The sequence below is a fragment of the Sciurus vulgaris genome (assembly GCF_902686455.1).
Source record: "Sciurus vulgaris genome assembly, chromosome: 2".
In the NCBI taxonomy this organism is placed as follows: domain Eukaryota; kingdom Metazoa; phylum Chordata; class Mammalia; order Rodentia; family Sciuridae; genus Sciurus; species Sciurus vulgaris.
Window position 1 is genome coordinate 111,837,603 of NC_136462.1, and position 27,548 is coordinate 111,865,150.

Sequence of the window (27,548 nt, forward strand, 5' to 3'; positions counted from 1 at the left end):
TGCAACTTGGGTTTCAAGCAGAGGATATCTTTCTCTGTGAGGGAGTCTTTGCTGTTTATTGATCCTCTGCTGTTTACCCCATTTGTACACTGCAATCACCTCCAGTCTGCCAGCATACCAACTACTTTTTGAGTGCAGATTTGAGTGCACTGACTGGTGCCTATCATCCTCCATTTGCCCATTTGCCTGCTCTTGCCTGTCCATTGCCTGCTCTTGCCTGTCCATCGCCTGCCTTTCACCTACTCATCACCCACCACCCAAGTACCACCTACTGATCATCTACCAGTACCTTGCAGACCAACCACAGACCTCCAGTGGATTGCCAGTTGCCTGCTGTTGCCTGGAAGTTCACTATCACAGTACTCGCAGGTTTGGTTCTGCATGGCTGCCCCAATTTTAGACAACAGCCAAGACCTGCAGGATTTCCAGCAGGACTGACTGGGCCCCCTCTCCAGGACCCCTCAGCCTGACCGACCACACACCGCCTCCAGGACCCCTGCCCAAGCAACCGTAACCCGCCTTCAAAGCCCCCGGCCAATCACACCGATACCCCAAGCTGCAGCTCCCCATTTGCCAACACATTTGGAAGCCACTGCAGCCATGGTGGATTATCCTGGAAGCAAAGTTCCCATCTTTAGGTGGGGCAAATCCCATACTGAGACACCTGCTAAAGACTGGGAGGTTTGCATACTATATGACTTATGTTGTAGTGTTTTTTTTTTTTTTTTCTCCTTTGGAAAATTTTTAAGTTTTTATTTCTTTATTTTTCTTGCTCTATTTTCCTTTTATTTACCTGTTTCCTCAAGTCTCTTTTTCCCTTTTCTCATGCTAATAGTCAACTTCTTTTGATTACACTTTCACTCTTCCTATGATCTAGAACTTCTATATACTCTTTTCTTATCCTATTAACAGTTACATCCTATACCATTCCCATCCTCTTTGTCCTCCATTAGAAACTGTAGACCTTATTGCAAATCTATTTGTTATACTGTGGATAATAACTGAACTCATTCTCTCTGTTTATTATGACAATATTGTTAACATCTTCATAGGGGCTATTTGATTTAGGCTGCATATTTTCTGTACTGGGGGCTGCTAATATTGAGGTTTTGGAAACCTAAAGGGTCACTATAAGCCTATGGGGGGAAACTGAAATAACCCTGGATCTGCACTGCTAGAGGGGAAGATACAAGAACAACATGAAAAAACAAGGGAGGAAAATGATCCAAACAAACCTAGATTTTATATTAATAGAATCAAATGACAGCATGGAAGAAGAAATGTCAGAAAAGAAAAGGGGTTCAAAATATACATAATTAAAATGATTCATGAAGCAAAGGATAAGAAAGCAAATGCAGGCAATGAATGACCACTCCTATAAGCAGTTGAAAGAGCAACTACAGGAAGCAAAAGATCATTTCAACAAAGAGAGATTCTCAAGGGAAAAAAAAAAGGGGGGAAAAGAAAAGAAACCAAACAGAAATCCTTGAAATGAAGGAAACAATAAAAAACAAACAAACAAACAAAAAACCTCAATGGAAAGCATCATCAACAGACTAGATCACTTGGAAGACAGAACCTTTTAATTTTGAAAATAAAGGTGACCAGAGAAAATGGTAAGAAATCATGAACAAAACCTCCAAGAACTATGGGACATCATGAAAAGACCAAATTTAAGAATTATTGGGATTGAGGAAGGCACAAAGATACAAACCAAAGGAATGAACAACCTATTCAATGAAATAATATCAGAAAATTTCCCAAACCTGAAGAATGAAATGGAAAATCAAATACAAGAGGCTTACAGAACACCAAATGCACAAAATCACAACAGATCCACACCAAGGCACATTATAATGAAAATGCCTAACATACAAAATAAAGACAGGATTTTGAAGGCTGTGAGAGAAAAGCATCATATTACATATGAGGGAAACCAATATGGATATCAGCAGATTTCTCAGCCCAGACTCTAAAAGCTAGAAGGGCCTGGAACAACATATTTCAAGCTCTGAAAGAACATGGTTGCCAACCAAGAATCCTATACCCAGCAAAACTAACCTTCAGATTTGAAGATGAAATAAAATCCTTCCATGATAAACAAAAGTTAAAAGAATTTACAAATAGCCTGCGCTACAGAACATTCTCAGCAAAATATTCCATGAGGAGGAAATGAAAAACAACAATGGAGGTCAGCAAAGAGAGAAACTACCTTAAGGAAAACCAATCAAAGGAGAAACCAAGTCAAGTTAAAAACCAAAAATAAGCCCAAATGACTGGGAAAACAAATCATATCTCAATAATAACCCTGAATGTTAATGGCCTAAACTCCTCAATCAAAAGACACAGACTGGCAGATTGGATTAAAAAGAAAGACCCAACAATAAGCTGCCTTCAAGAGACTTATCTCAGGGCTGGGGAGATAGCTCAGTTGGTAGAGTGCTTGCCTTGCAAGTACAAGGTCCTGAGTTCAATCCCCAGCACCGCAAAAAAAAGAAAAAAAAAAAAAAAAGAGAGACTTATCTCATAGAAAAGGTCATCCACAGACTGAAAGTGAAAGAATGAAAAAAACCCAAGGACTCAGTAAAACAGCGGGGGTTTCCATCCTTATATCAGATAAAGTGGACTTCAAGCTAACATTAGTCAGAAGGTATAAAGACAGACATTTCATACTGCTTAAGGGAACCATAAATCAATAAGACATAACAATCATAAATATTTATGCCCCAAACAATGGTGCATCCCTGTACATCAAACAAATCCTTCTCAATTCCAGAAATCAAACAGACCACAACACAATAATTCTGGGTGACACACTGCTGTCACCACTGGCTAGATCCTCCAAACAAAAAGTAAAAAATGAAACATAGAACTCAATAACACAATCAGTAACTTAGACTTAACAGACATATATAGAATATTTCATTTATCAACGAGTGAATACACTTTTTTCTCAGCAGCACATGGATCCTTCTCTAAAACAGATCATATGTTATGCCACAAAGCAGCCCTTAGTAAATGCAAAAAAAAAAAAAAACAGATACTACCTTGTGTTCTATCGGATCATAATGAAATGAAATTAGAAATCGATGACAAAATAAAAAAAAGAAATTACTCCAACACCTGGAGACTAAATAATATGCCATTGAATGAAGCATGGATAACAGAAAACATCAGGGAGGAGATAAAAAAATTCTTAGAGGTAAATGAGAATGACGATACAACATATCAACATCTCTGGGACAGTATGAAAGTAGTACTAAGAGAAAAATTCAGCATTCAAGAAAAGAATAAAAAGTCAGCAACTAAATGACCTAACATTACATCTCAAAGCCCTCGAGAAAGAAGAACAGAACAACACCAAAAGTAGTAGAAGACAGGAAATAATTAAAATCAGAGCTGAAATCAATGAAATTGAAACAATTCAAAAAATTGACAAAACAAAAAGTTGGTTCTTTGAAAAAGTAAACAAAATAGACAAACCCTTAGCCAAATTAACAAAGAGAATGAGAGAAAATGCAAATTACTAAAATTCATGATGAAAAAGGAAATATCACGAACGACACTACTGAAATACATAACGAGAAACTACTTTGAAATCTATATTCCAACAACATAGAAAATATCAAAGACATCAACAAATTTCTAGAGACATATGATCCTCCCAAACTGAATCAGGAGGACATACACAATTTAAACAGATCACTTTTCAGGCAATGAAATAGAAGAAGCCATCAAAAGCCTACCAAATGCCACACAGAAATGATCAATGTTTGAGGTGATAGAAATGCTAATTACCTCAATTTGATCATTCCACAATGTATGCTTGTGTTGAAATATCACATTATACCCCATAAAGAAATGCAACTATTATTTGTTAATTAAAAATAAAAACTTAAAAAAAAAAAAAAGTCTACCAACCAAGAAAACCGAGGACGAGATGGATTCTCAGCTGAGTTCTACAAGACCTTCAAAGAACTCAAAGTACTCCAGGAAATAGAAAAGGAGGGAACCCTTCTAAACTCATTCTATGAAGCTAGTATCACTCTGATACCAAAACCAGACAAAGACACATCAAGGAAAGAAAAATTTAAATCAATATTTCTGGTGAATACAGATGCAAAAATCCTTAACAAAATTCTAGCAAATCACATACAAAAACATATTAAGAAGATAGTGCACCACAATCAAGTGGGGTTTATCCTGGGGATGCAAGGTTGGTTCAACATCTGGAAATCAATAAATGTAATTCATCACATCAGTGAACTTAAGGTTAAGAATCACATGATTATTTCAACAGACACAGAGAAAGCGTTCAACAAAATACAATACCCCTTCATGCTCAAAATACTAGAAAAAATAAGGATAGTAGGTACATACCTCTACATTATAAAGGCTATTTATGCTAAGTCCACAGCCAACATCATTCTTTTTTTTTTCTTTTTTCTTTTTTTTTTTTTTTTTAGTTGTAGGTGGAATACAGTACCTTATTTGATTTATTTATTTTTATGTGGCACTAAGAATCAAATCCAGTGCCTCACATGTGCCAGTCGAGTGCTCTACCACTAAGCCACAAGTCCAGCCCCAAACATCATTCTTAATGGAGAAAAACTGAAAGCATTCCCTTTAAAATCTGGAACAAGACAGGGATGCCCTCTTTTACCACTTCTATTCAACATCTTCCTTGAAATACTAGCCAGAGCAATTAGACCAAAGAAATTAAAGGGATACAAATAGGAAAAGAACTCAAGCTATTACTATTTGCCGATGACATGATTCTATATCTAGAGGTTTCAAAAAACTTCGCCAGAAAACTTTTAGACCTAATAAATGAATTCAGCAAAATAGCAGTATATAAAATCAACATGCATAAATCTAAAGCATTTTTATTCATAAGCAATGCAACATCTGAAAGGGAAATGAGAAAAACAACTCCGTTCACAATAGCCTCAAAAAAAAATAAAATACTTGTGAGTCAATCTAACCAAAGAGGTGAAAGGTCTCTACGATGAAAACTATAGAATATTAAAGAAAGAAATTGAAGATTTTAGAAGATGGAAAGAGCTCCCATGTTCTTGGATAGGCAGAATTAATATTATAAAAATGGCCATACTTCCAAAGGCATTATACAGATTTAACGCAATTCCAATTAAAATTCCTATGACATTTTTTATATGACATTTCTTATAGAAATAGAGAAAGCAATCTTGAAATTCATCTGGAAGAACAAAAGACCCAGAATAGCCAAAGCAATCCTGGGCAGGAAGAGTGATACAGGAGGTATCACAATACCAGACCTTAAACTCTACTATAGAGCAATAGTAACAAAAACGGCATGGTATTGGCACCAAAATAGGCAAGGTAGATCAATGGTACAGAACAGAAGATACAGAGACAAACCCACATAAGTACTGTTATCTCATACTAGACAAAAGTGCCATAAACTTACAATGGAGAAAAGATAGCCTCTTCAACAAATGGTGCTGGCAAAACTGGAAATCCATATGCAGTAAAATGAAATTAAGCCCCTATATCTCTCACTCTGTACAAAATTCAACTCAAAATGGATCAAGGATCTAGGAATTAAGACCTGAGACCCTTCACCAAAAAGAAGGAAAATTAGGCCCAAATCTCCATCATGTTGGCTTGGGACCAGATTTCCTTAACAAGAACCCCACAGTGCAAAAAATAAAAGCAAGAATGAATAAATGGGATACATTCAAACTAAAAAGCTTTTTCTCAGCAAAGGAAACAATCAATAATGTGAAAAGACAGCTTACAGAGTGAGAGAAAATCTTTTCCACAGACACCTCAGATGGAGCACTAATCTCCAAAGTTTATAAAGAACTTAAAAAATTTTACATCCAAAATACAAAGAACCCAATCAATAAATGGGCTAAGGAAATGGGCAGACACTTCACAGAAGAAGATAATACAGGTGATCAACAAATATATGAAAAAGTGCTCATCATCCCTAGTAATGAGAGAAATGCAAATTAAAACCACCCTAAGATTTCATCTCAATCCAATTAGAATGACTATTATCAAGAACACAAGCAATAATAAGTGTTGGCATGGATGTGGGGAAAAAGGCACACTCATACATTGCTGGTGGAGTTGCAAATTGGTGCAGCCACTCTGGAAAGCAGTATGGAGATTCCCCAGAAAACTTAGAATGGACCCACCATTTGACCCAGTTATCTCACTCCTCGGTTTATACCCAAAGGACTTAAAATCAGCATACTACAGTGATGCAGCCACATCAATGTTCACAGCAGCTCAATTCACAATAGCTAGATTGTGGAACCAACTGAGATGCCCTTCAACTGATGAATGGATAAAGAAATTGTGGTATATATATATACATACATATATATACACACAAAAGAATATTAGTCAGTCATAAAGAATAATAAAATTATGGCATTTGCTGGTAAATGGATGAAGTTGGAAAATATCATGCTAAGTGAAATAAGCCAATCCCAAAAAACCAAAGGCTGAATGTTTTCTCTGATAAGTGGATGACGATATATAACGAAGGGGGGTGGTGAGAGGAAGAGAAGAATGAAGGAACTTTGGATGGTGCAGAGGAAAATGGGGTGGGAGCAGGTGGGCAAAGGAAAGATAGTAGAATAAGACAGTATTACGCTATGTATATGTATAATTACATGAATGGTGTACATCTACATTGTGTACAACCACAGAAATGAAACATTGTACCCCATTTGTGTACAATGAATCAAAATGCAGTCTGAAAAAAAATTTTTTAATTAAAAAGTGTTTTTAATAAAAAAAAAAAAGTTGAAAATAAAAGTCAATTATGAGAGTATGAGAGTCATCTGTAACTAGTAAATGCCCTTAGGGCAGCAGACACCTGGAGCTTAGGGGTCATCTGGTTTTTCTAACCTTGCTTTTTTGCCACCTTAGCCATATTTCAAAACAAATTTTTTTTTCAAATAAATTCATCATTTTTAGGTGGTGAATAGTAGGAAGACTTTAATTTTCAGTTGTAGATGGACACACCTTTATTTTATTTATTTATATGCAGTGCTGAGGATTGACCCTGTGCCTCACATATGCTAGGCAAGCACTCTACAACCCCAGCCCACAGGGGTTTCCCATATTACTGGAAATTAATCATACCTACTCTTCTTTTTTTTTTTTTTTTGGTGCTGGGGATTGAACCCAGGGCCTTGTGCATGCAGGGCAAGCACTCTGCCAACTGAGCTACATCCCCAGCCCCCATACCTATTCTTAACTAATAATGTTAGATTACATTATACCAGAGGTTCTGAAATTATAACCTACCTGTATATCTCTTTTCCTTACTCTTTCCTTCTCTGACCCCTTCCAAAGGTTCTCTGTAATTGCAAGCCTGTAATCCCAGCTACTCAGGAGGCTGAGGCAGGAGGATTACAAGTTTAAAATAAGACTGGGCAACTTCACAAGACCCTGTCTCAAAACAAAAAATTTTAAAAGATGGTTGGGAATGTAGCTCTGTGATAGAGTGCTTGTCTCACATATGTGAGGCCCTGGGCTCAAGCCCCAATATTACAAAACAGAAGAGTTCCTTCCTAAAAGGTTTCTTTTACAAATTACTATGAGGAAGTATTACTTTCCAGTCTTTCTGACCCTTCCTAAGATCTCTAAACAGTCTCAATATTCTTAATTATAAAAACTAGGCATAACTGTATAGAAATAAAAGTGAAGAATGGAAAAATAAAAATGATTTATGTGTTAGGGTAGTGAAATTCTCATTTTTCCTTTGATTTTCAATTATTTATATTACATTATTTAATGCATTAAAATGAACACCACCATCATTTTAAACTCGCTGATTTCCCTTTTCCACCTTTGGTTGAAAATTAATCATATAAAAAATATGATTATTGTACCATCAGTCATTCTATCAGGTAACTGTTTCAGGATGTTGGCAAATTTCTATGGGCAGCCAAACTTAAACACTCTCTGAAAAGTCTGTCATTTCAAAGTTATAGACAGACTATAAGTTACTTAATCTTTGTGGCTATCAGAAATCAATCAGAAGTACACTTTATGAGAAAAACAAATGAAGCCCCAATATTATAATATACCAACAAAGGGAATCAGGATGGAATCACTAATAAATAAATGACTACTATATTTCAATGCACATCCTCTATAGAAAAGGAAGTCAGAATGATTTCACAAGCTCAAGTGTGGGGAAAAAAATACTGACTCACAGAAAGGTTCAAAGGGTAAAGCCATGGGTAGGAAAATAGTAATCTCTGACTATAGCTCAAATGCTTTATTGGTAAAATAAGAATGACCACTACAGAAAAACAACAAACCTGATCTGAGATGTGGGGCTATCCACAGAATTCTTTCTTCTCATCCCTGTTTTTTGCTTCAGGATTTTTAACAGCAAAAATATGAAGTAATCCAAAAACCAAAAGAGGCATAGTTAATAATTTATATGTGTTCTACACATTAAATAACTATCAGATTATATGGAATAAAATTCTCAATACTAAGTAGAGAAAGATATTAAACTCTATAAACTGTCTAGGATTGTGGCTCAGTGGTAGAGCACTTGCCTAGCATATGTGAGGCACTAGGTTTGGTCCTCAGCACCACATAAAAATAAATAAATAAAATAAAGGTATTGTGTCCATCTATAAACTAAAAATTTACAAAAAAACCTCTATAATCTGAATTTTATTAAACATGTTTATATATAATATTATCATTGAACAAACTGGAAAAATTTTAACTGGTAATAAAAATTACTTTCTAGAAGGTATTCCATATGGTTTTGTTTTGTTATTTACAACATTTTACACTGTTCAAATTTTCATAGCGGCCACATATGAAATAATCATATAAATTGAACAGTTAAACTAAATATCTTGTCCACATTTTCAAAACCCTGACAAAATACTGAGATGATGCTTTAAAAAAGAAGAATTTCAAGCAAAAAAATAGAAGGCATATAGCATATTTTATAACAAGAATATATTTTTTTAAAGTTAGCATATATAAACAAAATGTTAAAAAATAAACATAAAACTTAAATTTCTCAATGAAATCAAATGACAAACTGTTATAAATCTGTAACTGGAATGTTTTATAATGATAATGCTTACCTCTGTAAAAATTCTTACAATAACAAAGTCTTACTAACATTTAGATTTAAAATGACATTTATGGGCAGGGGTTGTAGCTCAGTGTGAGGCACTGGGTTCCATCCTTAGTACTACATAAAAAAATAAAAACAAATAAAAATCAAAAGTTATTTTTTTAAAAAAAACTATTTAAAAAAGACATTTAAGGGCTGGGGACATAGCTCAGCCGGTAGAGTGTTTGCCTTGCAAGCACAAGGCCCTGAGTTCGATCCCCAGTACCACAAAGAAAATAAATAAATAAAAATAAATAAAAAAGACATTTACAAGAGTCAATGAAACCCAAGAGTTCAGTAAAAATACCACCAGAAAAACAAGTAATTACTATCTTGAAGGATACATTATGTCAAAATTCGTAACACCTTATCTTTTGTACCTTATGACATTACTTAAGTTGCACTAAATTAGAATGTTATAAAATAATCATGTATGTTATAGTTATATATGCTATGATTCGCAAATAATTATTTCAAGATCTACAGTATTCCACTTCTAGGAATAGGTACTTTATTACCTTAAAACCAGTAATCTCTCGTTGGGCATACCAGAGACGACTCTCCTTAAAAAGAGATCTCAATTCTCCTCTGGTCACTCTAATCAAAGATAAAATTAAATTCTCTCACTTCTGTACTTGCTCACCCTGGACATAGGAATCAATATAATTTATAAAAATTAAATGGAGTCAATGCTTATCTCCTTCCAAGTAAAAAAACATTCTTGATAATTCTAAAAAACTAACTCAACACCATAATATATTTTAGTACACAAAGAAAGCCAATGAGCTGAGCATGATGGCACACATCTGTAACCTCAGCAACTGGGGAAGCAGAGGCAGGAAGATCAGTTCGAGGCCAGCCTCAGCAACTTAGCAAGATCCTGTCTCAAAAAAAAAATAAGAATGGCTGGGGATGTAGCTTAGAGGTAAAATGCCATTGGGTATAATCCCTAGTACCATAAAATAGATGGCATATAGTATATTTTATAACAAGAATAAAGCCAGTGCAAGAAATCCATGGTTGAATAAAGAAGAATGTTCTACAGAGAGGGAATGAATGTTAAGAACTAGACTAAGGAATAAAAGTTCTGAATTCTAAACATAGATAAGTCAACATTCAACTCAACATTTCTTATCCCAACCTTCTCAATCATAAATTGATATCACCATTCACATATATGTTATAAAATATTTGAAAAAAATAATTAATACTAAAAATTTTTTACCAAGGAAAAAAATTCATTGTCCTAACCTGGTCCACACATAGATAAATCCCAATGGCCCTGAAATCAGTAGTGGTAAGTGTGGCAACTTAGATTTAAAGTATGTTTAGTAACTGGGAGGTGGTATTTTAATACCTAGGATGTAACCTTAGTTTAATCATAGCTGAGTGCATAAAGAGGTTTATGCTGTCAGTACTGTCCTAAAACAGGAAGTTAAATTTCAAAGAGGACAAAGCCTTGCCTATGAAATGATGAAAAGTTCAAGATCAAAAGGTAAATGTTGATTATATAAAAACAGTAAAAATGGATAGTCCTTATGAGATATAATTTGTTTAATCATTCTCATATATTTCTAGGGTACTTAGCTCCTACTTTTCAGCTGGCAAGGCTAAGACAGAATTATAAATGGCCTGGCTAAAAACCATAGGAGTATTCAAGCACAGAACCAAAAGTAGAAGAGTATTTTCACCTTTGGGGTCTTTGTTTTGTTTAAAGCTAATAAACAAACTTCAGTGATCACACAAAGAATACAGACTTTACCAAAATTGTTTAGAAAGTAAACTAAACAAAAAAAAAAAAAAATCCCATTCTAAGCAGCAACAATAAATTGGAGAGGGAGATATCTGATTATTCTAGAGTTGTCATATTATAATATTCAAAATGTCCAGTCTTAAAAAATTCAAGAAATTCAAACAAACAAGAAAGTATTGCTCATTCTTAAGAAAAAAAAAAAAATTATTAAAAACTGACCTTGGGGCACCCAGGCAAAGAACTTAACTAGGTAAAGATTAAAATCAACCATATTAAATGTGTTCAAATAACTAAAATAAACCAAAAAAAAAAAAAATGACATCACACCAAATAGAGGATATCAATGAGTAGAAATTACAAAAGAACTCAGAAAAATCCTGGAGCTAAAAGGTAAAATAAATAAAAAGTTAACATGGGTCTGAGCACAAAGAACAAACCTAAAGGGCTGCAGTTTTAGCTCAGTGAAAGAGCACTTGCCTAGCATATGTGAGGCACTGGACTCGATTCTCTCAGCACCATATAAATATATAAAGTCACTGTGTCCATCTACAACTAAAAACATTAAAAAGAAAAAAAAGGGAACAAACCTAAAGATAGGTAAATTGAGATTATACCCTCTGAAGAGCAGACTGGGAAAAGAATGAAAATGAAAAGGCCTGAGGAACCTGTAGGACACCATCAGGTGTACCATCATACATATGATGGAAATCTCAGAAGGACAAGAGGGGACAAATGAGATGAAAAGGATATTTTAAAAATAATGGCTGAAAACTTCTTAAATTTGATGGAAAACATGAATCTACACATCTAAGTATCTCAACTAACTTCAAAAACATGAACTGAAAGGCATCAACACCATAATACATTACAGTCAAATTGTCAAAGCTAAGAGCCATGAAAGTTGTGAAGTAACTCATCGCCTACGTGGGATCCTCCTTAGATGAAAAGCAACAATTTCTCACCAGAATCCATGGAGACCAGAAGGCAGTTGAATTTTAAATACCAAAAGAAAAAATTATCAATCAAGAATTCTATATCCAGAGGCTAGGATTGTGGCTCGGTGGTAGAGCACTTGCCTAGCATGCAGGAGGCCCTGAGTTTGATCCTCAGCATCACATAAAAATAAAATAAAGATATTGTGTCCACCTACAACTAAAAAATAAAAAAAAAAACAAGAATTCTATATCCAGAAAATGTTTTCTTCAAAAATCAGAGAGAAATTAAGACATTTACAGATAAATAAAGCTGATGGCATCTGTCACAAGTAGATCTGTCCTACAAGAATTTAAAAAGGAGTTCCTTGGGCTGACAATACAAAGTAACTCAGAGTCATAAAAAGCAAAGAATAAATCTACATAGGTATATACAGAAGCCAATACTAAGTCAGCCACTTTAACATGTGCCTATAGTCCCAGCACTCTGAATTCTAAAGTTGGAGGATCACTTGAACCCAGGAATTCAAGAGTTTGAGGCCAGCCTGGGCAATACTGCAAGACCCCATCTCACAAGAAGGAAGGCAAAGGAGAAAGAGGAGGAGGAAGAAGAGAGGAAGGGGAAGAGGAGAAAAGAGGAGAGGGGAGGAAGGAGAGGAGGAAGAAAAGGAAGGAGAAACTGCTGCCAGTATTATTACATTATTGGCTTACAATGTCTGTATTGTTCTTGTTACACTGCTTAAAACAAATGCATAAAACAATGAAAATTTATGTTAATGGGAATACAACATATAACCATATTACTTCTGACAATAACTGACTGACAAGTGGAATGTGGAGTTGTTTAGGGGCAAATTTTTGTATCCTACTCAAACTAAGTTGATATTAGTTCACACTTGATTGGTATAAAGTTGAGATGTCAATTGTAATTCTAAGGATAACACTAAGAAAAAAAACTGAAAAATAGGCAAACTAAAAGGGACTAAAATAGTATAGTAGGAAAAACAGTTGTAAAAAGAGGCGAGATGGAGGAATTGAGAAACTAAAAAGACACAGAACACAAATAGCTAAATGGCAGACATACGCTCTTGAAAGTTATTTAAACGTACATGAATTAAATTCTCCAATTAAAAAGATAGATTTTAGTAGAAGAGATTTATTTTAAAGTCAACTAAATGCTATCAAGGACTCAATTTACACATAGACCAGTAAGACCAGAATATCAAAAACCAGCAAATGCTGCTGAAAGAAATTAAAGGAGACCTAAGTAATTAGAAAGTCATCCTGTATTCATATATTGAAAGACCTTTTTTAGCATTGTTAAGATGGTGATACTACTCAAACTGATCTACAAATTCAGAGAAATCCCTGCCAAGATTCCTTTCTTTACAGAAATTGAAAAGTTCTCCTTAGAAGTCACATGAAATCTTCATAACTGCTCCAACATGAAAGGAGATTGAAGTCATCATTAGCCATCCTCATAACAAGAAAAAAATGAGACCTCTTCTTAGATCCATTAGAGAACTGAGGTCACAGGGCAAACTACCACTCCTCATAAACTGGGGGAGAAAGAGAGATATAGAGAAGCACAACTTACCAGAAACAAAAGTCCAGGTGCAGACGCTCTCTACTAGAGACATTTCTTTTTACAAACCCTAAAAGAAGAGAGGGTGAAATAAACCCCAATTTAAAAAAAAAAAGGTAGAAAAAAGCACCAAAGTAGAATTCTGTATCTACAGAAATGATCCTTAAAAGTGAACAAGAAATACTTTCTCAAACAAAAACTGATAGAATTTGTCACCAGAAAACCTGCCTAACAAGAAACACCAAAAGTTTCTCTTCAGAGAGAAAGAAGACATGGGTAAAAATTTGGGGTCTACATAAAGCATTACAGAAGACAGAAATGAAAGTAAGATAAGCTCATCAATTTTTCATATTCTTAATTGATTAGATAACTACCAATTCAAAATAACAGCAACATGTATTAGGTGATTAGAGATTATAATAAGTTAAATGAATCACAGGAATGTTATAAGGTATGGAAGGAAGGAACTGGGAATCCTGTTACAGGGCAGTGGTACAAAGGGTGAAGTAGTATAATACAATGGACTTAGATTGGTTGTAATCATATACAGTAACCCATAGGGTGACTATAAAATTATACCTTTAAAAATTCATATGCAACTTCAAGGAATAACCAAAATGGTCTTGAAAAAGTTGGAGGACTCACACTTAACTGATTTTGAAATACTACAAAGCTATAGTAATTGATACTGTTACATATATATCAAATGAACAGAATTGAGAATTCAGAATAAAACCCATACATTTATGATTAAATTATTTTAATTTAATTATTTATTAAATAATTATTTTAATTATTTACAGAGTATCAGGGCCATTCTGTAGAGCCAGGCTCAGAGGTGAGCATCTGTAATTTTAGCTACCTGGAGGCTGAGACAAAAGAAGATTTGCAAGTTTAATTAGTAAGCAACTTAGTGAGACCCTATCACAAAATAAAAATAAAAAGGGATGGGGATGTAGCCCAGCAGTAAAGCTGGGATCAATCTCCAGAATAGAAAAATGAACAATTTATAATCTATTAAAAAAATAGTAATGGAACAACTGGAAATCTAAAAGGAAAATAAAAAGAACCTTTACTTTATACTATGAACCCACATGAACTTAAAATGGATGCAAGACCTAAATATAAGTAGTTAAAAGTATAACATTCACAGAAGATGTAACAAAAAGTATAACATTCACAGAAGATATAACAAAGGCCAAAATATACATGAAAACATGGTTAATATCACTAGTTATCAGGGAAATGCAAATCAAAAATGGAAATATCACTTCACAACTAAGAGAACAGATAAAATCAAAACTCCACAAAAGGGACTAGAGGTGTGACTTAGAGTACTTGGGTATAGCATGTGTGAGGTGTTTATCACCAGCACTACAAAACAAAAACAAAACCAAAAACACCTCCACAAAATAAATGCTGGCACAGATATGGTAAAACTGGAACTCTCATGTACAACAAGAATGGAAAATGGTATTTGAATTCCTCAAAAAAATTAAATAATTACCATATGCCCCAGTAATTCCATTTCTGAGTACATACTCAAATAAAAGTAGAAACTTGAAAAAGTATGTATATACTTATTCAACAGAGTTTCACTTGGCAAAGATTAAAACTTTCTGGAGATTAATGGTAGTAATAGATGCACGACAATGTGAATGTACTTAATGCCACAGAACTGTACACTTAAAGTGGTTAAGATGGACTGGGGATGTAGCTCAGTGGTATAGTGTTTTCCTAGTGTGGAAAAAAAAAAAAAAAAGATTAAAATGGCAGATTTTAGGCAGGTATGATATTGCACACCTGTAATCCCAGCTACTCAGGAGGCTGAAGCAGGAGGACCAGAAATCTGAGACCAGTCTCTGCAATTTAGCAAGACCCTGTCTTCAAATAAAAAATTAAAAGCACTGGAAGTATAGGTCAGTGGAGTACTTGACTAATATGTGCAAGGCCCTATCAATCCCTAGTACCCCACCATTAAAAAATAATAATAATAGAGAGAGAGAGAGAGCTAGAATAGAACCCTGTATACTGCTGATAGGAATATAAATAGGGTAGTTGTAGTCACTGTAGAAAAACATTTTGGTGATTCCTTAAAAAGTAAAAAAGGAGGCTGTAGTCTGTAGCTCATGGTTGCACACTTGCCTAGAATGTGTAAAGCCCTGAGTTTGATCCTCGGCACTGGAAAAAAAAAAGTAAAATGCAGAATTACCATATGGCAAGCAATTCCATTCTTAGATTCTTAGGTACATATAAGAACTGAGAACAGAAGAACTAAAATACTAAATTCCTATAATGTTTGCAGATTATATCGTTTGCATTTCATTACATATTAAATTGTTTTACTATTTTTTGTTTCTTAAACTTGATCAGTGAAGGTGGAGACCTTATTTTTAATTTCTATATTCCTATAGTACTAGTATGGAGATGAATACACAGTAGCAACTCAGATTATTTTTTCATTGACTGAAAATTCAAATATAATTCAGAGCCTTAAAATATTTCTAATCCATCCAATTCAGGAAACTACATTTCCTCCTGTTTTAATGAAGTCCTGCAACAAACTTATTTTGTTACGCTTTCTTCTCCAATAAATGAACTGAAAAGAAAAATACAAAGGTGTCAAAATGCCACAGCTAATAATAAACTGATTAACAGCATCAGATAAGAACAGATAGTTTCACAAGTTGCTTCCTTAGAGCAAATGGCCTTTTTTAAATCCATTTAAGACTGTTTCAAAACAGTCAAAGAGAATCAAAGCATACATATTTAAAGATGCTGAAGCTCTGAATAGTTGTATGATTTGTTTTCTCAACAGATGTGTATCCTTCAAGCCCTGAATTCACCAGATGCATATTAAATTAATCTGTACTTTTAGCTTTTACATAACACTCCACTCTAGTTTTATAAATACACCATCACATGAGAGCAGAATTCCATTGTTGCTTTATGGCATTAAATATTAACAGATTATCTTTAGTGTACAAAAAAAAATACATTAGGATTCATTTTAATGCTGTCAAACGTGTGCTCAATAAATATAGGCTATAATAACTTCACCACTGTTTTTGAATTGGCTGATTTCTATCTAGAATGTGAAACATAACAAATTTGCTGTTAAATAAAAATTCAGTAGCACCTGGTACCTGAAAGAAATATATACTAACTTATTTAACAATTGAGACATGTGGATTAACCAGATACTTGAACTCTAAGAAATACCATAGTCCACTCAAATTTCTTGGAAAACTTCCAATAAAACAATAATTTCTTCATTAACTAACATGAAAAAATAGTGTAGCCATATCAGAAATAGGACTGCACTGGGAATCAGGAGGCCTAGACAGCAGTCTGATTCATTAAGTAGCTATACAATCTTAAGCAAGTCACTTTGCCTCTGCACTTAATGTAATCACAGCTAAAAAATGAAAGGGACTATCTAAACCATCATCAAGTTTTCTTTTAGCTTTAACTTTCTTTTAGTTTTATAATTTCTTGTTTTTAATATTTTTATTTATTTTTATGTGGCTCTGAGGATCAAACCCTGTGCCTTGCACATGTGAGGCAAGCACTCTACCACTAAGCTACAGCCCCAGTCCCAGCTTTATAATTTCATAATCTATGAAACTTAAAAAACCCAGGCATTAACCAAATGGATCCCATTAAAAACAAAGTGGACTTGCATACTGATTGATCTGCAGAACACCTATCTCTGGAGAATCTAAGAGTTTTCAAACAGATAATTCCTTGAATCTGTTATTATTTAACTAAATGGAAAAGCAGACAAAACCCACCAAACAGGGAGTTACTGAACCATTCTTACATCATATCCTAGATGACCAAAATATTTAAATATTATAAAATCAATAAAGGTTAAGATGTTTTGAAGAATATGGTACTGTAAGAGTATGGGACAGAGTTGGGTATGGTGGTATATGCCTTATAATCCCAGTGGCTAGGGAGGAGGAACTAGAGTTCAAAGCCAGCCTCAGCAAAAGCGAGGTGCTAAGCAATTCAGTGAGATCCTATCTATAAATAAAATACAAAATAGAGCTGGGGATGTGGCTCAGTGGTAGAGTGCCCCTGAGTTCAATCCCAGTAACTCCCCCCTCCAAAAAAAAAAGAGAGTATAGGACAGGACAGTTATAAAGCCAACTGATACAGGATTGTAGCAAATAATTTGTTCTTAGACTATATAAGAAAGAATGTCTCAAGAGACTCCTAGCCCAAGTCAGATTTGTAGAAAATCAAGGAACCATGCCACTATTCTGGTATCTTCCTACACAGTCTTTGCCAGCTCAATCTTCTGCAGTCTTCAACAAGTGTAACAGAAAGAAGCAAACACTGGAGAGGGCAGCCAAGAATTTTATACCTGAAACCCTGAACAATAAAATGTTAAGTGGCAAAGATCTTAAGGTTTATGACAATTCAAAAATTCTGAAATAAGATCTATCAAGCCCCCTTGCCACCTGTACCTTAATTATAGCTGGTACTACAGTTGGCTTACACTTTCTAGTGCTCTAATACACATATCAAAGAATTAAGAACTTGTCAATTAACACTTAAGGACCTACTCTCAATCTTTTTTGTAAGGCAAAACCAGACTCTGAACAATGACACTAATGACATCCAAGAATGTTAGGAACATCTCATTTAACAGCACTCAGCCCTCCCCAGCTTAGTTGTAGAGTGCTTACTCTCAAAGATAACATGGGAGAAAATCTTGGACATGGAAATAAATGTTTAGGTCCAACAACAAAAGCACTATCCATGAAAGAAAAAACTTCTAACTTGGAATATATTAAAATTTAAAACTTTTGACAATAACAATAACAGAAGGGAGATCAGTAGAGTAGAGCAAACAGATCAGGAGAGGAAGGAAAGAAGGGAAGGAGAATGTACTGGGGAATGAGACTGATCAAACTGTTATGTGCATGTAAGAATAGGACATATTGAACCCTACTATTATGTATAATTATAATAAACCAATATGAAAAAGAGTATAATTTAGGAAATACTATATAAAAAATTTAAAACTTCATATTATAAAAGACATTATTAAGGGGAAGGAAAAAATAATAGAATGAATCAAACACCATTACCCTATGTAAATGTACGATTACACAAATGATATGCCTTTACTCCATGTACAGAGAAACATGTATCCCATTTGTTTACAATAAAAATAAATTTAAAAAGAGAGAGAGAAAAAAAAAGATTGTTAAGATGAGCGACAAGTCACAGAGAGGAAGAAAATATGTGGAAAAAACGATATCTGATAGAGAATTTCTATCCAACATATATAATAATTACACAAAACTCAACAATCAAAAAAAAAAATCACACAATAGCCAGACTGTGGAACCAACCTAGATGCCCTTCAATTGATGAATGGATAAAGAAACTGTGGTATATATATACAATGGAATATTACTCAGCTATAAAGAATAATAAAATTATGGCATTCCCAGGCAAATGGATGAAATTGGAGACTATCATGTTAAGTGAGATAAGCCAATCTCAAAAATCCAAAAGACGAATGATCTCACTGATTAGTGGATGATGACACATAATGGGGGGTGGGAGTGGGGCAAGCATGGAGGAAGAAGGGACTGTATAGAGGGAAAAGTGAGGTGGGAGGGGTGGGGGGGAAGGAAAAAAATAACGGAATGAATCAAACATCATTACTCTATGTAAATGTAAGAATATGCTGGTATACGTTACTCCTTGTACAAACAGAAACAACATGTATCCCATTTGTTTACAATAAAAATAAATTTTAAAAAAATCAATTTTAAAATGGGTAAATGACACATCATCAAAATGGGCAAATGACACATCATCAAAAAAGACACATGGAGGGCAAATAAGCATGTGTAAAGATGACCAACATAATATGTCAAAGGGCAATCACAAATAAAAAGAACAATGAGGGCTGTGGGTATAGCTCAAAGGTAGAATGTGCTTAGCAGGCACAAGGCTCTGGGTTCAATCCCTAGCACCACAAAAAATGACAACGACACACTACTACACACCTACTAGATAATGGGTAAAATACAGAAAAAATTGACAATAGCAAATGCAGGTATGGATGTGGAGTCAAACTCTCAATGGAATGCTGGCAACAGTGAAATTGTTTCAAAATTTAAAAAAAAATTAAAAGGGCTGGGGTTGCTGCTCAATGATAAAGCACTCTTGCATTCAATCTTCAGAGCCACAAAATAAATAAATAAGTAAATAAGTAATGAATGAACTATCAAATCACGAAACATTAAAGAAACATTTTTTTCTTTACTAAGTAAAAGAAATGAAATCAGTCTTTAAAAGCTATATATTATATAATAACAACCATATGACATGTTGGAAAAGGCAAAACTATAGAGACAATAAAAAGATTAGTGGTTATCAGTGATTCAGGAAGGAAAGGAGAGATTAAACAAGTAAAGTACATGGGATTTTTAGAACAGTTAAACTATTCTGTAAGAAACCATAATGATGGATATATGTCATTAGGTATTTTGTCAAAACCACAAAATTATACAATACAGAGTAAACCCTAAATTAAAATTATAGACTACAGTTAATAATAATGTATCAATAATGGTTCATTAATTATATAAAAGTACCACATGGGGCTGGGGAGATAGCTTAGCCGGTAGAGTGCTTGCCTTGTATGCACAAGGCCCTGGGTTCGATCCCCAGCACCGCAAAAAAAAAAAGTACCACATTAATGCAGGATGATAATAAAAGAGGAAACTGTTGGGAAGAGGAGAGCGTATGCAACTCTGTGTACTACCTGGTCAATTATTCTGTAAATCTAAAACCAATCTTTAAAAAAAAAAAAATCTAGCAAAGGGGCTGGGAAGGTAGCTTAGTGGTAAAGCATGTGCTTACCACATAAAGGCCCTGGATTCAATCCCCAGCACCAAAAAAAAAAATTATAAAATAAAATAGAAACAACTATAATAAGACATACATAATCTCAAAGAGTAGATACTGTCACTGTAGACTACAAAAATTCTAGTCTAGTGAAAATTTAAATCCCTTGCCATTTTCCTGGCAACTGGTTATTCCTCTGCTCGCTGGCATCTGCATCAGAGAGTGACCTCTAGGAAATGGAGGAGATATCCAGCTGGGAAGCTATTTGACCACAGCTGTGGTTAGTAATTTATCATAAGGGCTAAAATAAAATCTGATAATTATCATGGACACTCAAGCACCAATAAATTAACAGTCAACAAAGAATATTTACATCATTTATTAAAGTCAACAAGGAATATTTTGAAACTTATCAAGAGGGATGTAAATGTATGATACTTTGGTTCTGAGGCCCAAAAGTTTTCAATGACCCTATTTCTAGACTAAGGAGTTGGAATATGTAAAGCAACAAAAAAATCAATGTAGCTCTAATGCTATTATTTCCTGGAAAATTCACACAGCATTTTGATGAAGAGAGATATCAACACGTGGAGCACTCTTGACTGTCTGACCCAGTACCCAGAAAAGTACTGCACCAAGTCTTCTATGGTAAGAAAAGCAATGGCTACTTCTCCACCCAGCTTCTCTGGTTATGGTAACAACCAAGAAAATATCCCTTTTCCAAGTATGTCCATATCTCATAGTGATTAGTGAGAGATGATTAATTTGGGGGGCTGGGAATGTAGAGCACTTGCCTAGCATGTGCAAAGCCTTGGGTTCGATTCCTAGCACCACAAAAACAAACAATTCCCATCCACGGCAAACCAGCCCCCATCATAACTACAGGACCCACTTGAAGATTCTGGGTGAGGGCAGACTACAACAGTGCAGGGGCAGTCCATCTGTCTTCCTACCTCACTAGAACATGTCTGCTGCAGACAAAGCATGACTCTTCTATCCAGATGGCTCTTGCTTCACTCCATTTCTGGAATACCAGACTAATATGAATATATTTTCTCAAAGATGTCTGAATCTTTTTGGTTGATGTTAAGTGCCAAGTACTACAACCTTAGCAAGTTCTGGTCTTTTTCAGTTCAGTAAATCCAATAATCTAGCTTCAGAATTTATTAAGATGTTGAGATCCAAATTTTCCCCAGGACCCTCACAAAAACAAACAAATAAAAACTGAAAAATGACAAAATGCGGCATTTTATTTAAATGTAAAGACATTTAAATAAAACCAAAGCAATGTGTGTACAGGTAAAGCAAAACCCATTACCAGAAGGATAAATTCAAGTGGGCTTACCATTAAATAAAAAATTCTCAGATGCTTTTCTTCTAATTTTAAGATGTTAATAAAGCCTTATTATCATACCATCATATCCAATTTGTTTCAGCAACTTCCACCAACAAGTAGACTATGGTCAACACTACTGACAAAAGTGGTTTAAAATGTGAATGACAATTAAAGATGCAAGAAGCTACCTAATATTCATTTTGAAATAATTACCTTTAACCAACGCCTGTCATTATCCTGTGCAATTAAATATAAAAATGCAAGTTCTTTATTACAAGTTCACTAGTAGACTGATATATAATTCAAATCTACTGTCTGTCTTTTCTGAAAAATAATTTGATGAATTCAAAGCCACAAAACATGGAAGGGGTGGGGAAAGAAGGAATCTGAAACAGATGGCATCTAATTTTTTTCCAGAGTCCATCTTGAACACAATCCCAATATCAAAATCTAATTTAGCTCTCTAAATAAGTAATCTATAAAACTATAAAATGGTAATTCTGAAGTAAATTCTTTCTTTTTTTAATCTTGATTCCTCAAAGATTCTATATTAGGCAGAAAAGGGTAGAGACAAGTTACAAGTTAAAAAGAGAAAACCATCATTTCATAAATTTGAAAGTTTTCAGGAAAATCTACTACTTATGTAAAGCCTTTAAAGCAGTTTCTAAAAAAAATCAGCAATATCAAATTTTTATTATGATACCATTTTTTTACTGATACACGGATTATTTAACTTTATTAGAGATTAAATAAGAGAACTATGCTTTAAAATAGAAATAAACTCTGCAAGAACAATCATTTGATTTGTGTGAAGAGAAAGCAGTGCCTAGAAATTTTTTTTAACATTTCCACAGTAACTCTCTTTCACTCCTGATTTAGCAGCACCAAAAATAAATTTTTAAAAAAATCTACTTTCTTCATTATATGATTCTAGTCTATAGTATTCATATGTATGTGTGTATGTATACATTACATATGTTTATGTATATACACGTGTTATGTGTGTGTGTATGTGTTTGTGTGTGTGTATATGTGTGTATATATATCTTACCTAAATCTTTTTCAGATCATCCAAGACATACAAACCAAGATTAAGGTTTAGTCATTTTTAGATTTCCTGACAAGTGAATTCCATTATAGACAACTGCAAAGACCCTTGGAATAGCAGTCACATACTTGTCACGGAGAAAAGTATCATCCCTAATAGTCTCTAATCATACAATTTAGATAGAACAATTTGCTCCAACAGCTAATATCCTTTTTTTTTTTTTTTGGTACTGGGGATTGAACCCAGGAGTGCTTAACCATTAAGCCACATCCCCAGCCCAGTCCTATTTTTTGTTTTATTTAGATACAGGGTCTCACTGGGTTGCTAAGAGCCTTGCTAAATTGCTGAGGCTGGCTTTGAACTTGAGATCCTCCTGTCTCAGTCCCCAGAGCTGATGAGATTACAGGTGTGTGCCCTCGCACCCAGCTGGCTAATATCCTCTTATAAAAATGAATGTAATATGAAAGTTTTATAAGAGATGGGGGGATGGTAGCTTCTGATAGCTTTATCAAAGCAAGATAATATTACATTAAGGCATAAAAGTTGATGAAAAATAATAATCCAAGAAAAGAGTAAAAGTTTAGCTATATACAAAAGACTTTGCATCCTTGGAAGAGCCATTTTAAAAGTTGAATAACTGTAGCAAAACATAACCTCAACTTCATTTAAAAGAAAAATATAGGGACATATATTTAAAGATGACTCAAATTTACACAAAACTCAAAAACCTCTCTGAAAAGTTAAATTATAAACTTTGTATCAACTTTTCACAGGAAAAAAAAAAAACATTAAAAAACATTTTTTTTCTACTAGGGACTGAAACCAGGGGCGATTAATCACTTAGTCAGATCCTCAGCCCTTTTTATGTTTTATTTTGTGACAGGGTCTTGCTAAGTTGCTTAGGGCCTTGCTAAACTGTTGAAGCTGGCTTTAAACTCAACATCTTCCTGCCTCAGCCTCCCCAGGCAATGGGATTACAGGTGTGTGCCTGCCTCCAACACATTTTTTTTTTTTTTTTTTTGGATAAGGGTCTCACTAAGTTGCTGAGGTTCTACTTAAATTGCAGAGGCTGTCCTCTAATTTGCCATCCTCCTGCCTCAGCCTCTCATGTCACTGATACTACAGGTTGCACCACTACACAAAGCCTAAAGTAAGTTATTTATACTCCTTTATATTCCTTTGAATACAGAAGTACATGTACAACTTTTTAAATTACTAACTACAAGTTCAAAATACCATGTCAGTTGAAAATCTGAGATGTAATAGGTTACATCAACTGTGACTTTAAATCCAAAAAGTCAACAAATATAAAGAGCACACACTTCTTGGATTTATTTCCATATTCTAATGATGAATGATTTAACAGCAGAAATGTATTCCATATTCATTTATTTTTACAGATTAGTTATAAGAATTCTTTAGTTTTGCAAATACTTTAGTCTAAATTGGATTCAAGCAATTGACATTGATTTTAACCTTAAAATTACAACTCTATTTTATACTCCAATTTTAATTCTCTTTTAAAGAAATGTGATGTTAATTAAGAATTACACACAGGGGCTGGGGATGTGGTTTAGTGGTACAGTGCTCATCTGTATATGCAAGGCCCTAAGTTCAATGTCCAACAAGGCAAGGTGGGGAGGGCTGTTATTTAAATGTATATCCCCCTTCTAATACTGGTAAGAACTTTAACACATTTTATTTAAAAAAAAAAAAAAAAAAAAGGATTTGCCCAAGGTCAACAATTAGCAAGTAGTGCAGTCTGGGTTCAATCCCAGATTTATCTACCTCAAAGCCAATACTTCCACTTGACCACAATTATCTCCTTAAAAGATTAAAACAGCTCAAGAGCAGAGAATTTTGTCTCTCCAAACGTTCACGTATCTATTCTGAGACACACATCACTAAACTACCTACAATTCAGTCAAGGAAACAAATGAAAAGGACTTTTTGCTTCATTTAAACTAGGGCAGGTTTACTGGCATGTAAGAAAGAGGTTAGACACGGCTTGCCTCAACATGTCTTTCCTAGACTTCTATATCTATACCGTTTTCCCAGTCTTATTGTTTTCTGCCTCCCACCCTCCCCAAGGCACGTACATCTACTATACAAGGCAATGTCCAAGTACAGCTGGGTGCTCTTCAGAATAGCACTTTTCTAAGAAAATTTGTACCATTTATATATATCTAGCTGGAGGACTTGGTTAAACGTGCCACTCCGGCACTTTCTAAACATCTGAAGTATTATTTAGGGGCAACAGACCTAGTTCCACCCTCTTTCTTCTGCGCCGTGATGCCTGCACACTTGGGGGACACTGCTTCTATAGGACGCCGAGGCAAGGGAACAGTAAAGGAAGGAGCGGGGGAAGCGCACGGAAGTTGGGTGGAGGGAGGTCTCATTACCCACTCTTCTGCCCCAGCTCTACCAAGGGCGGCTCCACCGTGCTCAGTCGAATCAGAACCCCCACAACCCCAGAAACCCCGCCGTCTCAGCGGGGTGGGTAGGAAAAGCCGGTAATGGAAAGTATGGGATTGCCCAAGTCACCCCTCCTAGTCCTCTTTTTGGCCCTAGATGATGCTCCCCCTTTTCAGAGCGAGCCCTCCAGGTGGCAAACTCCCGGTCAGCACTGGTGAAAGTCTTCTGCCTAAGAAGGGGCACCTCCTCCGTCTGTCCCTAACCGGCCACCCGAAACTATCCGCCAGCAGTGTCCCCCTCCATTCCGTCCCCGCAACCCTCCACAGACACACAAGCCGGCCTGCGCCCCACCCGGGATCCCAGCGTCCCCCTCCCGACCCGGGTAAGAGCCACCCATCACCCCCCCCTCACACACACACACACACACACACACACACACACACTCTCCACACACACTCTCTCTCTCTCTCTCTCTCTCTCTCTCTCTCTCTCTCACACACACACACACACACACACACACACACAACACACCCTCAGACTCAAGCCTCCCGGACCTCGTCGAAGCTAGAGCAAGTACCTGGAACGGGCATGCTCTAGGGCTCAAATCGGGCGGGCGCGGTCCCCTCCCGGAGGCGCCGAGCGCTTCACTACCCACCCGCAGCAGTAGCTTCTCTTTCCCAAGAGCGGGAGGGAGGAGAGGAGGCGGAGGGGAGGGGGAAGGCAAGGAGCCGAGGGGCGGCAGCAGCCGAACCGGAACCACTAGCGCTGACCCCGCCCACGGCCAGGAGCCCGCAGAGTACCCTGACGCTCTTGATAGGACAAACCTAGGGCAGTCTCGAAGAAATTGACACTACCACTTCCGGGTCACCCCCTCGGCAGTCCCTCCTTAGCAACAGCGTGGGGTTGCTAAGCGGAAGTGCCTACAAAGACACCCACCCCCGTATCTTTTGGGACTACCCGAGGTAGGTTGTGAGAATTGTGCTCTCCTATGGTAACAACGTCTTACCGTCTACTCAAGAATTTAGTTCGAGGAAGTGCCTCTCTGCTGGAGACATTAAGCCCATCCCTCTTTTCCCTTCAGCCGTTTTGGGTCATCAGCCCCTACCAACTGCATACACCCGCTCCCTTCTGCTCTGAGCCCCAGGCTGACCCAGTGGCTCTCTTAAAGCTCTTCTTTGAGGTGCCTTGCGGGAGTTACTTTATGGAGGTTTAGCAAGCATCTCCCTCTTGTGGATTTCCCTTGTGTTTCAACTCGATTTTAAATCTTCAGTGTGAGAGCTTTTTGATAGACTTCGTTCTTCTGTAACAGCCCCTAAAGCCAAATGGTGAGCAAAGTTTTGTCTTCACCAATCTTTTTTAAGGACTGCGCGTGTTTGTTTATGGTCTGGAAATAACCTTGCTAAATTAAAGAGGGAGGGACAAGAATCAGTGTAAATCGAAAACAGAAAGCAAAGAAAAAGGCCAAAGGAACCCCATAATAAAATTTCAAAATGAGACACACATCTAATCCTGCAATAAATGTTCATATCTACACTGTGGACAAGAAAAGTGTCAATAAGACACCTCATTTATTCTATGTCAGGATAGCTTGGGATTTATAAAAATGACCCATATCATTCTAGTAATTAAATATGCAGAGAATATGAGTAAGAATCTTGTCTTTCCTATCTTGAATAGGTCTGCTTAAAAGCCGGAAAGCATGAGAGTAACTTCTAACTTTTTCTCTTCTATAGCAGTGAATATACTTGCAATTGCAGGCTTCAGTTTTGTGGGTCACGATAACCTTTGTCACTGATATTGGAATGGTGTCCACCTGAGCTAGGACGGACAGGAAATAGCTTTGATAACTTTCAAGAAATCCCAGGTCTATTAGTTTCCAGGATGCATGAGATAGTGTTAAATTGATATACTCTAGGCAGTCAATTCAGCAAAGCCAGTTAGGAAATCACTTCAGGCCCAAATGTGTCAGTATATCTAAAACATTCTCACTCCTGCCATCTTTTCATGCACATTTCGTAATACACACACACACAACTTCAAAGCATATCCAGTAATTGTTCTTTAAAAACCTGGTTGAAGCTGGCTGGTGATGCATACCTGAAATCCCAGAAGCTTAGGAGGCTATGGAGGAGAATGATAAGTTCAAAGCCAGCCTGGGCAATTTAGTGAGACCCTATTTGTAAAAAGGCTGGGGATGTAGCTTGGTAAGGTTCCTCTAGGTTCAAACCCCAGTACTGCAAAAAGAAAAAAAAAACAAAAAATCTATTCCCAATTCAGTAACATTCTGTTTAACATCCACCTTTAAAAGACAAAGTAAAAAATATAATCTATAATAATCAGGTATCAGTTTGGAAGTTGATAAAATCAGATTTTGCGCTTGGAAGGAATAAAATTGAAACATTTGGTCAGGCATTAATTCAGGAAGCACACTAATGGATGTGTA

The 27,548-nt window shown here is 35.7% G+C and overlaps 1 protein-coding gene across 8 annotated transcripts in view; it reads right to left on the reverse strand.

Annotated features, from left to right (window-relative positions):
* CSNK1G1 (casein kinase 1 gamma 1) overlaps nucleotides 1-25,851 on the reverse strand; it is a 165,149-nt gene extending 139,298 nt beyond the window's left edge. For 6 of the 8 annotated variants that reach the window (XM_079125712.1, XM_079125711.1, XM_079125706.1 and 3 more), the window contains exon 1: nucleotides 25,683-25,851. The gene's annotated coding sequence lies outside the window, so the exon portion shown is untranslated. Of the gene's footprint in view, nucleotides 1-13,439; nucleotides 13,498-25,682 lie in introns of all 8 variants that reach the window. The other 2 variants (XM_079125707.1, XM_079125709.1) reach the window with 1 other exon arrangement.
* Between the last annotated feature and the right edge of the window lie 1,697 nt (nucleotides 25,852-27,548).